Here is a 14,781-nt window from a genome sequence, read left to right on the forward strand (position 1 = left end):
GCCCTGTTAGCTAGGGATCATGGGAGTTGTAGTTCCAAAACATCTGGAGAGCCAAGGTTGCCTATGCCTGCCTTATGGCAATAATCTATCTTTTAAACTGGTGGTTGTCACTTTGAAGGAAGGAAACGTTTTCCATTAATGTGATCATCTCACCACCAGAAATATTTTTTCCTTGGGGGGGGAGAGGCGGAATGGAAAACTCTTTTTCAGGAGGAAGGGGTCAACTTACAGGGTTCCTGTTTTGGCTCACCTTCACATAGAATCACAGAGACCCTAGACGAGACCAAATCATCCCTGACAGATGACCATCAAACCTTAGCTTAACAATCTCCAGTGAATGAGAGTCCACCACCTTCCAAGAGAGTCTGTTGCACTATTAAATTCTTACTGTCTAGTTCTTACTGTCAGAAAGTTCTTCCTGATGTTTAGTAGGAATCTCTGTTCTTGTAACTTGAATCCATTGGTTCAGGTCCTACCCTCCAGAGCTTACTCCATTTCCCGTGTGATAGCCCTTTAGATATTTGAAGGATGTCTACTGTATCTCCAGTTCTGGCCACCACAATTTAAGAAGGATATTGACAGGCTGGAACATGTGCAGAGGAGGGTGACCAAGAAGATCTGGAAACCAAGCCTTATGAGGAATGGTTGAAGGAGTTGGGTATGTTTAGGCTGGAGAAGAGAAGACTGACAGGCGACTCTTCACTTCTGTCTGTTATTGAACTAGCCATGGCATCTAAGCCACAAGAAGGTTTATATAGGCAGACACCAGAACCCAGAGGTTCATCAACCACAGCCAGGTGCAAAATAGTTTTTCAGGGTGTGGAGCCAACTATTGCAGCCCATGAGCCATACTTTGGAATGACCTGCAGATACAACTACAAAGGCAGCCTTTTTGTTGTTGCCATTGTTGGACAATGATGACTATATGAATCTATAGATGTTTTAAAAGTTTGTAAAAGTTTACATTTCCTCTCTTTCACATCTGACTTCTTTTCCTTCCCTATTTCTTGGATTTTTCAACTTGTTGTAAGTTAATGACATAAACCAGTGACTTAACAAACAAGCAAAACGGAGACTAAAAATACTCTACAAACTCTGCTGAAGCTAAGAGCTTCCCTGTCTGTTTCCTCAGCTCAATAAAGCTGCAGCTTTGGGAGGAGCTGTTGCTTCAGCAACAAAGCAGCTCAGAATAGGAATTTATGTAGGAGTCTTCACCCCTTCTTGACTAACAGCCAGACCCCCACCTGGGCAGGTGCTTCTATGGGTTCTTCCCCCGACATCTAAGTAGTCTTATGTGCTACTAACTAGGCACTTTGGAGACAGCTCCGAAGCTTCTGCCTGACTTTCTGACTCCTCTGCTCTTGGAGAAATTGGAGACAGGGAGAAACGGAGACATAGAGAGACAGTGCTGACCAGTAACCCAGGCAACTGCTGTGGGGACCTCTAGCTCTCAAGCAGGGATATTTGGAAACCTTGGTTCTTCAAGGTCATTGGCAGCATGGTGATCTGCTGGAGGGTCCTGCTCCCCTTCTCTGAAGTTTAAGGTCTGGCCAGGGCTGAACACTGACACTCCACTATGTACATGCACATGGGCATGTCATATGCACACACATCTTTGAAGATATATCCTTGCTCTTCCAGTGCTTCTTGAATCTGCTCCCAGAGCCAGAAGCAGCCACAGCCTGCATGAGGAAGCCCTGACCTGTGAGAGGCAAAGAACTGGCTGCTCTGACAGCCATTTATGAACCGCAGTTGTTTCCTCTGAGATCTGTTGTGGCTCAGAGATTCAGAAGCAGAGTAGCAATGAAAATAACTAAGGCGTGGGTAGAAACTTGTAAATACTTCCAACCATTCTTTGTAGCTCTTGTCTGTTTTATTATATTTTCAATATATTGTAAGCCACTTCAAGTAGGCAGGAGAGAAATACTGATGAAATGCATGTGCACACCACAAAACTCAACATGGAGAATGGGATTATCACCTTCTTTGGTGCTGTGTTGATGGGATGGTGGTGGTGGTGGTGATGATGATATTTAAACCCCACCCATCTGGCTGGGTTTCCCCAGCCACTCTGGGTGGCTTACAGAATATATCTAAACATAATAAAACATCAAACATCATAAACTTCCCAATACAGGGCCGCCTTCAGATGTCTTCTAAAAGTTATATAGTATCACTGCAGATGGTGACAGCATTCACGAAATTAAAAGACGCCTGCTTCTTGGGATAAAAGCAATGACAAACCTAGACAGCATCTTAAAAAGCAGAGACATCACCTTGCCGACAAAGGTCCATATAGTTAAAGTTACGGTTTGCCCAGTAGTGATGTATGGAAGTGAGAGCTGGACCATAAAGAAGGCTGATCGCCGAAGAATTGACGCTTTTGAATTATGGTGCTGGAGGAGACTCTTGAGAGTCCCATGGACTGCAAGAAGATCAAACCTATCCATTCTTAAGGAAATCAGCCCTGAGTGCTCACTGGAAGGACAGATCCTGAAGCTGAGGCTCCAAAACTTTGGCCACCTCATGAGAAGAGAAGACTCCCTGGAAAAGACCCTGGTGTTGGGAAAGATTGAGGGCACAAGGAGAAGGGACCGACAGAGGACGAGATGGTTAGACAGTGTTCTCGAAGCTACGAACATGAGTCTGACCAAACTGCGGGAGGCAGTTGAAGACAGGAGTGCCTGGTGTGCTCTGGTCCATGGGGTCACAAAGAGTCGGACACAACTAAATGACTAAACAACAACATGTCCTTAACATCTGAAAGGAGGGTGTTCCAAGGGTAAGGTGGTTTGGAATCCAAGCCAAAATATGGTATAAGAGCCTTGCTGAAGTAATTTTATTTTACTAATACAAATATTGAGATAGCAATACAAGCTTACACTGACATGCACTGAACACAGAGTAATACTGTAAATGTCCACACTGTACTCAGTTCAATGGTGCCAAAGGGTTTACTTAACCCATGGGGCACCCAAACTTATATATCCAAGTCAAACCTGAAATCAAGTTTACGTTGTTGGGAGAAATGACCCAAAGAAAGGACATTATTGTGTGTAGCATGCTGCCATAGAGGAAATTCTAATTCTAATCTACTAAATGTGAATAGCATGTGTGGAAATACAGGTAAAAGAAAATACAATGAAAACAAAAATGATTTCAAAATGTCTTATTGTGTTCATTGCTGAATGTTGTACCTTCTGGTTCAGATAAGCCTCGCTGAATCTAGTGACTCACTTCTGCATAGATGTTATGCAAGCGTACTTGCTATGCTAGAAAGTAAGGTAAAGATAAAGGGACCCCTGACCATTAGGTCCAGTCGTGACCGACTCTGGGGTTGCACGCTCATCTCGCATTATTGGCCGAGGGAGCCGGCGTATAGCTTCCAGGTCATGTGGCTAGCATGACAAAGCTGCTTCTGGCAAACCAGAGCAGCACATGGAAATGCCGTTTACCTTCCCGCTGTAGCGGTCCTATTTATCTACTTGCTAGAAAGTAAGTCCCAGTAAACTCCCTGCAAGTAACTTCCGAGTAAATAGGTTTAGAATCAATCTAATTAGCACTGGGTCCAAGTTTTTTTCAGAGACATCTCCATAATGGTGCATCTTTGTCAGTCAAATCTATCCAGATATATATTTAAAAAGAAAGAGGGAAAAAATTGCTACAGACTTTAATTTTTAATTTGGGTTTGCAAAACCTCTAAACTTTCTCCCTTTTTTCTTCTGAACAGGCAGGGAGAGGATTAATATTTCTGTTTTTCTCCCGATGTGCTCACAATCAATAATATAATGCCTCAAACACACACACATTACAGTATCTAAATGAAGTTACAGTTATCTGACCACAGTTAACCAAAGGCAGAGCCCCTGCCAGGCAAAGACTGTGGGCCCATTCTCTTCTGGGCAGATAAAGCACACAATGAGGTTTTGTCCAGCCCCACAAACCAATTCAGAATGGCAGATTCTCTTATATATATAAATATATTTTTCTCTCTCACACAGCTGTGCAGTGACCAATTCTTCTCCAGGGAGGGGGTGAGAGAATGGGAGGGGGCTGAGGTTTGGGGAGAGTAATAGGACTATTCTTTCAGGATTGGAAAGCAAAAGCTCAGCAGCCTTTTCCAACACCCCCCCCCCCCGGCCACCCCAACTCTTTCTGTTAAGACAATTGTTATCCTTTACCCTTTCCCTTCCTCTTCCCTCCTCATGCTCTTCATAGAGTCACATTTCAGGCAGCCAGGGAGGAATCAAAACATTTTTGTTGGTTTATTCCATTTACAAAACCGAATTCAGTACTACCATATCCAAATGTTTCCCCAAATCAAGAAATGGGGGGGATGTAACAGCTGGTTTCTGTTCTCTTTATGAATCCGTGAAACGAAGTCTTTAATTCCCTTGAATGTAGGGGAAACGACACTCGCACTGCAACCCAGGGCCATAAAAATGTGAGACTATCATAAGGAGAAAAGAAAAAAGAAGCCTATCTGCATCCTGTGGCTGTATTTTCCCAAGGAATATTTAAGTAAGGAAATTTGCCATTTTTTAGTCTTTTCACCCAAACTTCACGGCTGTACACATGTTTATTGATATTTTTAAAGTATTCTAAACATTCTTGGAGCAAAACTTCTTTTTGCAGAAGCCATGCTCATCCCTGATCAGCAAGCCTTGTTCTTCTCTACATTTAGCATTCTAGCTTTAATTATTTCTACTGGCACACTGACAGGGCTAGAATTCAGCGACCCCATATATTTTTCCTCCTTTCTCAAATCGTGTTTCATAAGGGGGCTCAGTTTACAAGTTGCAAGTTTTTTGGCCACAGTGCTATGCATTGTTGTTTATGAATAATCCCCTATTATTATTATTATTATTATTATTATTATTATTATTATTATTATTATTATTAAAGCATGCACTGTTAAGTCCAAAGTACATTCATACTGTATGTGCATAAGCCCCATTGAACTTAATGGATGTTAGTCTTAGGATTTTACTGCATCCTGCCCCCATGACCTCTTAAGTCTTCCTTTAGTTTTGAAACTTCATTTTGTTTCACCTCTGATATAGTTCTTCAGATGCATTCATAAGGGAGCTTTCCTATGCATGTTTATTGTACAAAGCTGTATAATGTGGAGTCGCAGGGTTGTATCCAACAGTGCCGTTCCACTCATGCAGCCATCTTCCGCTGGTGCAAAATAACTTTCCTCTCCCCCAATACCTTCAAAAAGAAAAGGGAAGCCAGCACAGGACTCCCACCAGCGCACTGGGACTTCCTCCTCGCTGCTCCTGAAGATTCAACATAGTGCTAAGGAATGACCCTTCACTCTTCTTCCCCCATGTGCATACAAGGTGGAGTGGTGGCCCCTCCCCATAAACCATTAAGGGCCAAATAACATGTGACATTTTTCATGTGGTTGACCCTGGAGTGCAACATTAGTCTTCAGCCCAAGCTCCCGGAGCTGGTGTGCTCTGATGGAGAACAGAAGGTGTAGGGAACAACTCTGACCGAGATTATAACATGGGGAAACAAGGCCAAAGCTCTCTCTGCCCCAGTGCCATGATCTCGATTGTGCTCAGGGCTCCCCGTGACAGCAGCTTGTAAAAGAAAAATCTTGCACACCAAGGGTATTCAAGTGACAAATATTTTGCAGATATTTGGATCTTGCATATCAAGACAGAGGAGTTCTTTGAAGTTTTATACAGGGCTTTTCTCTGCTTGGACAATAAACCAGTAAACAGATGTAAAGAAATAAGTCTCTCATTATAAAGCGTGAGTTATGGCTCTGATTAGAAACGGTCAATGATAACAACATTTTGGCTGCGAAAGAGACACTGCGCATAATCCAGCAGAGACAGGCGCCCTTATGCTCCACCAATTTCAGTTTTGTCTGATGTGTGACAGTAATATAACCACATAGCAGATGCAGGAGTGTGGGCGTTTGGGACACAGCAGAGCCTCTCTCCCACCCCCACCTGGGCCAGATATGTTTGCCACAATAAGCTGCTTCAGGGCTTCTTTGCATGAAGCAATGTTGATGGAGCATTCTCCATATTATCAGATAAATACGTATGAGGAAAGATGCATTTTGTCACCGTTTGATGCAGCAGGTAGCCTTAATACTCTAAAACCACTAAGTTGTTCACTCCTAGGTCATTGACATTTTATTGGGTTTATTGGCTGTCGTTGCAACAACATTTATGTAATTTGCAGCCAAGATTGCTCTCTTCCTGATGAACGGTGCCAACATTTATGGATGTGTGGGTGAGAGAGAAACACCTGCTATTCTCCTGAGGCTGATTGACCCACCCGTACCAGATTGGAGTCCCAGTACTTACTACTGAGTAGCTGGTGAAGTCTGCCTTGTGCCAAAGGCAACACATCCGTTTACAGAACTGGTGCCAAGGTTTACAGAGGGGTTCCCCGCCCGCCCCCCCCCCCCCCGCCCCGGGAGAAATGCAACAATATGCTTTTCTACCATCAGGGCTCCTAAATATGCATATTTAAAGTTCAACTATTCTTCGATGATATGAAATTAGGTACAATGGTCCATTTCCACTCTTTGGGAGTCTTTCCTCCCCCCCCCAAAAAAAGGAGTGATCATTTGGGGATATTAATTAAAGACAGTGGGAAGTCTGCTTAATTTTAATGGTCAGGCAGCATTGCAGCCCGGGGACACCAGACTAAGGAGGATTGCAGCCTGCCTGCAGATCGGCCAATTGCAGGCAAACATAGGCAGCAATTCCGGTGGGGCGGGCCCTACCGGCTAACAGGCATTGCTTGGGCCCACTCCTGGGGGGATAAAATGAGGCCTGCCCAGGCCTCCTTCCCAGTTTGTCGTCACACACCTTGGTGCCAACTTTTGTCTTTGAAATTCTGTGTTAGCATGAGGGACTGAGGAACAACTAGAATGATTTTATATTTTAAGAAATAAGGGAGCAGCTGTTGTTGCTGCTTGGTCCCAGTCCTGCATTCTGCAACCTGCCTTGCATGTGGTGAGAGTCCTCCAGTCCTCCTCTGTGTCACTTCTCCCTCAGCCCATCTTAAAGACAGTTGAAAACTCCAGGCTTTAGGTAATACCATAATCCCCACATTCCCCACCCCATTGTTGCTGCCCCTGATTTTTTTTAATGTCAAGCCTAAGGAAGAGTCCCCGGAGCTCAGGAGCTGGCTCACAACTTGGGGGCATTTTGATTGGCTTTTGAAAAAGATATTACCATATTGATGCTTGTGGGGTTTTTCCTAATGGATCATTGTGGCTACCTACATTTTTTGTCTGCTTTCCACAGTAACAGGCAACTTTATACTAATTATCTACCTAAATTTTATCCCACATACCCTTCAGAAAATGAGAAAGGACAGGGTGCCACCTCTATAGATCAATTGTCACTATGTCCATTTTAACACCTATTTTCTGTAAGCTGTGATAGTAACTCAATCTGGTATCAGCATCTGCATTGTCACTGCAAAATTTTGGGAACACCCTGTGGTTTTGACATGATAAATCTCCCACTGACTCTTCAATTACGGTAACTGCAAAAAGCTGCTCCTAGAATTGTGAGGCACTGGACATTACATACATCAAATGCAAATTTGACCAGTGTGATTTCAGCTCTATGATTCTATGATTCTTTTTACCAAGTGCAGTTTTCAGAATTAGGTGTATTTTGTTTATGACAAGTGTTTTTGCATCATTTCACAAGCTGGTGTTCAGCAGCAGAATACTTTAAAGTAGTTAAAGCCAGGAAACCAGTTAACTGCACCACACACCCACACACCCCGGTCTTATATTTTTGTCTCTCTCACAGTTGGCCCAGCCTTTCGCACAGACATGGTTGGAAGAAGAGCTCTTGGGCATTTAAGAAAAGTTAGCCTCACAGCTGAAATGTCCAGTTTCTACTTAAGATTCACTACATATGCCTATTTAGTTTTATGTATTGCTAAGAAAAAACCACCATGGCGATGCTCAGGAATTCAGCCAGAGAATAGCTAAGGCAAGAGAAAGCTTTCAGTAAACAATGTTCATACATCTGGTTCATTGCGACTGAATGTTGCTTTTGCAAGTGGTAGCAAAGGGCAATATTTGAATGCCTACTGTTCGTTAGCTAATCACCAGCACCTCACTGGTCAGAAGTGAAATACATTTAAAAAACTGCTTGCTTTTGTTCTCAGTGCTGCACTAACAACATTCAGAAGTGACAAACTGAAGGATCATACTATTAATGATACCATTAATATGCCTAGCCTCTGAGCTCTAGGAGATCGCATGGGCAGAAGCACAATGTGATGTGATCATGCAGAGAACAGTAGCAGCAGAAGGAAAGAGCGCCACCTGCTTGCAAGAAGAAATATGATCAGTAGTTGCCACATTTGCAATCTGTTGCATGGAGAGGGCCGTATCACATACAGTACTAAAGTTTTTGAACACCTGCATTATTTATCTCCAAATAGTGAAACTGCCATGGGCAAAGTAACCCTGATGGCTGCACCACTTAGCCTCATTTCCAGTCATAGTCAGTGCCGCTTCCCATGTTCAGAGGTGGTACGCCTCTGATTACTAGTGGCTGGTAGCAAGTAACCAGGGAAAACTGTTTTTTATGCCTTGCTCCAGGCTTTTCAGAGGCATCTAGCTGCCCACAATTGGAGACAGGATGCTGGACCAGAGAGACCCTTAGCATCCGTCCAGCAGTTCTCTTCTGATGTTCTTTATATGTTTTCCAATATCTGTAAATAAAACAGCGAAGTGCAAATGAATCTATAGAATGCAAGTATGGCATATGCCAGGGGGACGTGGGTGGCGCTGTGGGTTAAACCACAGAGCCTAGGGCTTACTGATCAGAAGGTCAGTGATTCGAATCCCCGCAACGGGGTGAGCTCCCATTGCTCGGTCCCAGCTCCTGCCAACCTAGCAGTTCGAAAGCACGTCAAAGTGCAAGTAGATAAATAGGTACTGCCACAGCGGGAAAGTAAACAGCGGTTCCGTGTGCTGCTCTGGTTCACCAGAAGCAGCTTTGTCATGCTGGCCACATGACCCGGAAGCTGTACGCCGGCTCCCTTGGTCAGTAAAGCGAGATGAGTGCTGCAACCCCAGAGTCGGTCATGACGACCTAATGGTCAGGGGTCCCTTTACCTTTATGGCATATGCCACTGAGAGTTTTGTCATTCTTTTCTATCATTCTACTCATTATATTCAGATATCCGACACAGCAGGCGAGTTGCTTTGAATTCTTGCTAAACAATTGAGATAGTCTGTTAGGGTTTTTCTGTTCTTTGCAAGCCCTCTGCCTTGCCACTTGAGCATTGTTTTTCTACTGCTTTTACTATTTAGATTTTAATGGGGTATTATTACTATTACTATAATTGTGATTGGTTGTATTTTGCACACGGCCACAGTATTTGCTGTGTTGCTATCGCATGCCAGCTTAGGATCATTTCAATGAAGGTTGGGCTTATAAATCCAACAAGTAAATAAATATTGCTTGTGCAGAGTGTGTGGCTTCAAAGGGCCTGCAGAGTTCTAAATGGCGCAGGGAACCTGCATAGGTAGAAAAGGCTCCCCACTTTTTATTTTATTCTTATTAAAGATTTATTAGTTTACAAAAATGTGTGCGCTGTCTCTTTTTCAAGTTGTGTTTTTCACAGCTCAGTTTCATTTGCTGTAAGACATTAGTGTTGCATGCAGTATTGGGTTGGGAAGAAAAGAGGGGGAGGGTGGGAACGGTGGGTGGGGTGGGGTGGTATTGCTTCTATTCTTCTACTTAGTGTACACGTGGGGTTTTATGTCAGCGTCACTTGTATGGGTTCTCTTACTATTCGCTTGTTATGTTTCCTTGGTGGTGAGAGAGGTTGGGGTTGGCCTAGGGTGTGGGTGGTTGTCTTTCATTGGCGGTAGTGAGATTTGTTTATGTGTGTGAGGGGCTGGATTTTTGGATCAGGTTAGCCAGATTGATTCGTATGCTGTCGGCGGATTCTTGTCATTGTCTTTTGGGGCTGTGTATGTGATAAAGGCAGCCCTGTTTAGGGAAGTTTTTTAATGACTGATGTTTTAATGTATTTTTAATCTCCTGTTGGAAGCCAGCCAGAGTGGCTGGGAAGACCCATCCAGATGGGCGGGTTATAAGTAATAAATTATGATTATGATTATTAAGGGGAGCCATACTGGGGTGAAGGCATCTTCTTCTATTTGTCCCCGTGTCAGTTTCGGTTTACTGGTTAGTTTTTCTAGTACTGTAAGGCTGTTTTCCATACTATTTGATAGCATTGGTCCATGTTTACTCCTGACAGGTCTCTCCAGTGTCTGACTATGATGCTTCTGGCTGCTGAGAGTAAGTGGGTTATGAGCTCTTTATAATGTAAGTGGGCATTGTTATCTAGGAAGATATTCAGTAGGGCCAGTTCTAGGGTGATTTCTAATACAGTGGTGCCTCGCTTAATGAATGCCCTGCTTAACAAAATTTCCGCTTAACGAAAGGATTTTTCGAGCAGAGGTTGCCTCGCTAGACGAATTCGTTTAATGAAAAATTCGTCTAGCGAATCGCGGTTTCCCATAGGAATGCATTGAAATTCAATTAATGCGTTCCTATGGGCAAAAAAAATTCAATGCATTCCTATGGGATTCGCTAGACGAATTTTTCGTTATAAGAAAAGACCCGTGGAACGAATTAAATTCGTCTAGCGAGGCACCACTGTACCTGCTTAGTTATTTTGCATATTTCTTGTATGACTGATGTCCAGAAGAGTTGGATTTTGGGACATTCCCACCACATGTGGATGTTTGTGCCTGTGGAGGTGCAGCCACTCCAGCATTTTGCTGAGGCTCCTGGGCGTATCAGTGCTAGTTTCTGTGGTGTTAGGTAAGTGAAGGCTCCCCACTACAGAGGTTCTCTGGCAACAAGTGACAGGCCAGGACGGGCTGTGCAACTGTGAGATAAATGCTAAATGGTGAGCCCCTTTGCATCCATGTCACCTTTTTGCAAGAGTAGTATAAAGCATGTGAAGAGGGCTATAAACTGACCCCCTGCTCCAAACTAGGTGAGTATGTAAAATGTAATGTTACATTACACAATTCCAGTTATTTTTTGTTTTTGTATCGTTCTTAATATATTTGTTATATTTTGTGTTTTTGATACATGGTGGCTTTTTTAGCCACTGTGAAAGTCTTAGTATTGGTCAGAGTAGTGGGATACCATTTTTTAAAATCAAGTCAAGCAAGAATTTTGAGGAAGCATATCCTTTGGAGCCTTTGGGAGAAATCCTGGGGCCTGAAGGATTCCTACTTTCCCTCATTCATTTGCTCGCTGAGACAGAGTGGTTTGGAGTGACTCAAGTGCATAACTGCGCCAATGCTTTCCTCCTTTGTCTTAAAGACCAGACAGTAGAGTGTGCAGCTTATTGGGAGGGAAATCCTGATCGAAATGGACCACTGTTGAAGCTGAGAGCCCCCTTAATTCCTCATCAGAGGTTTCCCTCTACTGCTTCAGGGCTTGAAAGGGATTTATCGTGTTTTTAATATTCTGTTGGGAGCCGCCCAGAGTGGCTGGGGAGGCCTGGCCAGATGGGTGGGGTATTATTATTATTATTATTATTATTGGTATTCTGCTGGAGGAGGACTGAATGGCTTGGAAAATCAGATGAGAAAGGTCTCCCTTTCCACTTTGATGCTGATCAATATGTTTAGAAGTTGCTGTGGGGGGGAGAGTTCTTGACTTCCCGTCTGTAAAGCAGTTCCCTTGTTTTGCATCGGAAGCTGCTTTTGACACCTCCCTAAGCAGCATCAGAGGAACTCCAGTGAGAAAGGGTGTTCAAAGCCCTCCTGGAAACACACCAAGTATCAGCAGCCTCCCAAGTGCCCAAGCCTATGCAACTCCCATGCTGGTACTGTGGGGCTCTGGCAAGCCCTGGCTTATTGGGGAGCTCCAGGCAATGAAACAGGCCCAGAGACAACTGGTACAAATGCTCCAAGTCTTGTGAAGGCGACCAAGCACATAATCATGCCTTCCATGGTGGTTCAGTGAGCTTTTCATAGTGGTATCAGGGGTGCTTTGCCTACTCTGTTTAGGCCAGCCTTAGAGCCCTCTGGTGATTTTGCAAGACATTTTGAAGACAAGATAGTCCATCACTGTGTGGACTTGAGTGCCACCACTGATACCATGTCTGTTGTACAATGCACTACTATCCTGTCCGATTTTTGTGATCTATTTGTTATTGATGCCTGCCTAGCACATGCTCTCTTGACCCATGCCCATCTTGGTTGGTTCATTCTAGGTATGAAGGGTTGACTGGATGAATCCAGGGTGTGATGAATGCTTTGTTGTGTGATGAGGTTGTGGTGCTTCAGTTGCAGATGCTACTGGATGGAAGTGATTATCTCAAGCCACTTCAGACTTTGTTCAGGCCCTGTTTGGGGACAGGCTAAGCCTTGCTCACTCTGACAGATGGCCTTTTTGAAGGACAGGAGGAGTGCAAGTGCTGATTCTCCTGGATCTCTCCTTGACTTTTGTTACCATTAACCATGATATTCATCTATGAAATGGGAGTTGTGGACACCCCTTTACACTGATTTTGCTCCTACTTACATGGTCAGTTCCAGAGAGTAGTACTAAATGACTCTGGTGGTTGATCTCAGGTGCCACATGGCATGCTTTAGTCTTAAGTGCTACTGGGGTAGCTTGCTCTACAATTCTATGACTAGAGATCCAGGTGACCTCAGTGGCTTGGAGCAGCTATTCCCAAATTCAGTGATCCACACAGTTAAGACTACACTAGTGTGCTGTATGTGGAGCTACACTTGCACATGGTTCAAAAGCTGCAGCTAGTGCAAAAGGCAGCTGCTAGTGTGCTTGGTGAGACCCCCCCCCCCCGTGTGGGGAGGTAATTGGTTTTCGTTTTTGATGTATTCTGTATTCTCATTTTGTATTTTCCCATGGTGAACCACCCTGGGATCTTTTGAGCCCAGAGCAGTATACAAATTGTATCAAAACAACATCATTTTACGCAAGTGTTCCAAAATCTGCACTGGTTGCTTATTAGTTAGTAAGCCAAGTTCAAGGTTTCAGTGACATTTAAAGTCCTAAACAACCTGGGTCTCCAATCTTTAGTGGACCACCTCTTAGTTTTTAAGTGTTTGTTTTGTACACCACTCATTTTTATTTATAATATATAGTTGTGTTTTGCTTACCAGTATATTTATTTTGAAGTAAATTTCATTGAATATAGAACTTTGTTCTATTGCTCTCATGTAAACCACTCAGGAGACGTTTATGAAATTACGTGGTATATTTTTTTATAGATGTTTTATTACAGGAGAGCCAGTAGCTTATTAAAGAACTTTTCTCCTTATGTTTGCCATGAGGAACATTGTCTCCTAAGCTTACAGTTTCAAATGGTAGACTGGAGAGGTTACCCACAAGAAAGTGTCAGTCTCTTGTGTCATCCGATAACTGTGAATGGATCTCCTACTGAGGAGCCACACAATTTGCCATTTGGACATGGCAGGCTAGAACACCAAAATATTGTGCTGTGGTTTGCATTAGTGCTATAACTTTGCAAGGAGCAGTATAGGAACAATTTGAAATATCAAAAGGCAAACTGAACTGCATCAAGACACAGCCTTACTGAGATTATATAGGAGTATAAAAGTGGATGTCAGACCAACAAGGCAGCCTCATATCCTTGTCTGAATAAATGCACCCTCAGACAAATTTGTTTCCCATTTTAGTTTTGTGTTGCTGCACACCGCCACCTTGCTTTCTTCTGCCACTAATTTGACCACCCACCCACCCCTGCTATTGGGAGTAGCTGTGTGCCATTCTGCCCACAGGTTTATACTTTGATCTAGTGCTGGGATTCCCAAAGTTTCTAGCTCTGGAGCTCAGTTGAGACAACTGAAAATTACTGAGGCCCACCAGCCACAAAATGGGGGACAGCCAGTCACAAAATGATGGAAGAGTTTGGCATAATCAGCTGGCAATTACTAATGTCACTTTCTATTGATATCTAATCAATGTTTGGGAATTGCTTTTCTTAAAAACCAAAACGCTTTTCTTGTGGCAGCTTCCATAGCTCAACTATATTCAGACATTTGCTCCAGAGGCATTGTGACAGGCTTCCCAATTCACAGGCTGTATGTGGAGAAGGCTTTTTCTTTTATATTTTTCTCTTCCTACCTCCACGTCTCTCAACATATTTTTACCCATCTCCTGTGATTTATTCGCCCATTCTTCTTTCACACTCAGGTAGTACCATATCATCACACCCACAACTTCCAGTTTCTTTCATCCTTTCTCCCTGGTCCTTTTACATTTCTTCCTCCTAGAAGTTTCCCTCTCTTATCCAATCCCTTTATTTTCCTCGGTGGCTTATCTGATAACAGCAGCCATTTTCTTCTCTATTTCTAATTGCCTTCACCATCTTCCCTTTCATCTCAGAGAAAGGATACCTTCCTTCACTCCTTCCCCATCTCCTGGGCATCTTTACAAGAAACTGCTGGCGATAGCATTGATCCAGCCAAAAGGCTGTGGCATGGCTAGGGGGCAGGGCAAACAAGTGAGGAAGCACTGGACAGCTTGTGGCACTGAGACCCACTAATGGGCCCCAGCCCACTGTTTGAGAAACACTAGTCAAGAGAATTTGATGGCGCAATCCTGTGCACACTTAGTTGTAAGACTTACTTTGAGCAGACTCATATATAATTGTATTGTTGGACAAGTCCTGTCGTTGAGAAGTCTCTTTTACCTCACTGGCAAATTCTTTTGGCAGTATTGATATCCACGGTCGATCTTCAATATT

Source organism: Zootoca vivipara, chromosome 1, assembly GCF_963506605.1.
Source record: "Zootoca vivipara chromosome 1, rZooViv1.1, whole genome shotgun sequence".
NCBI lineage: Eukaryota > Metazoa > Chordata > Lepidosauria > Squamata > Lacertidae > Zootoca > Zootoca vivipara.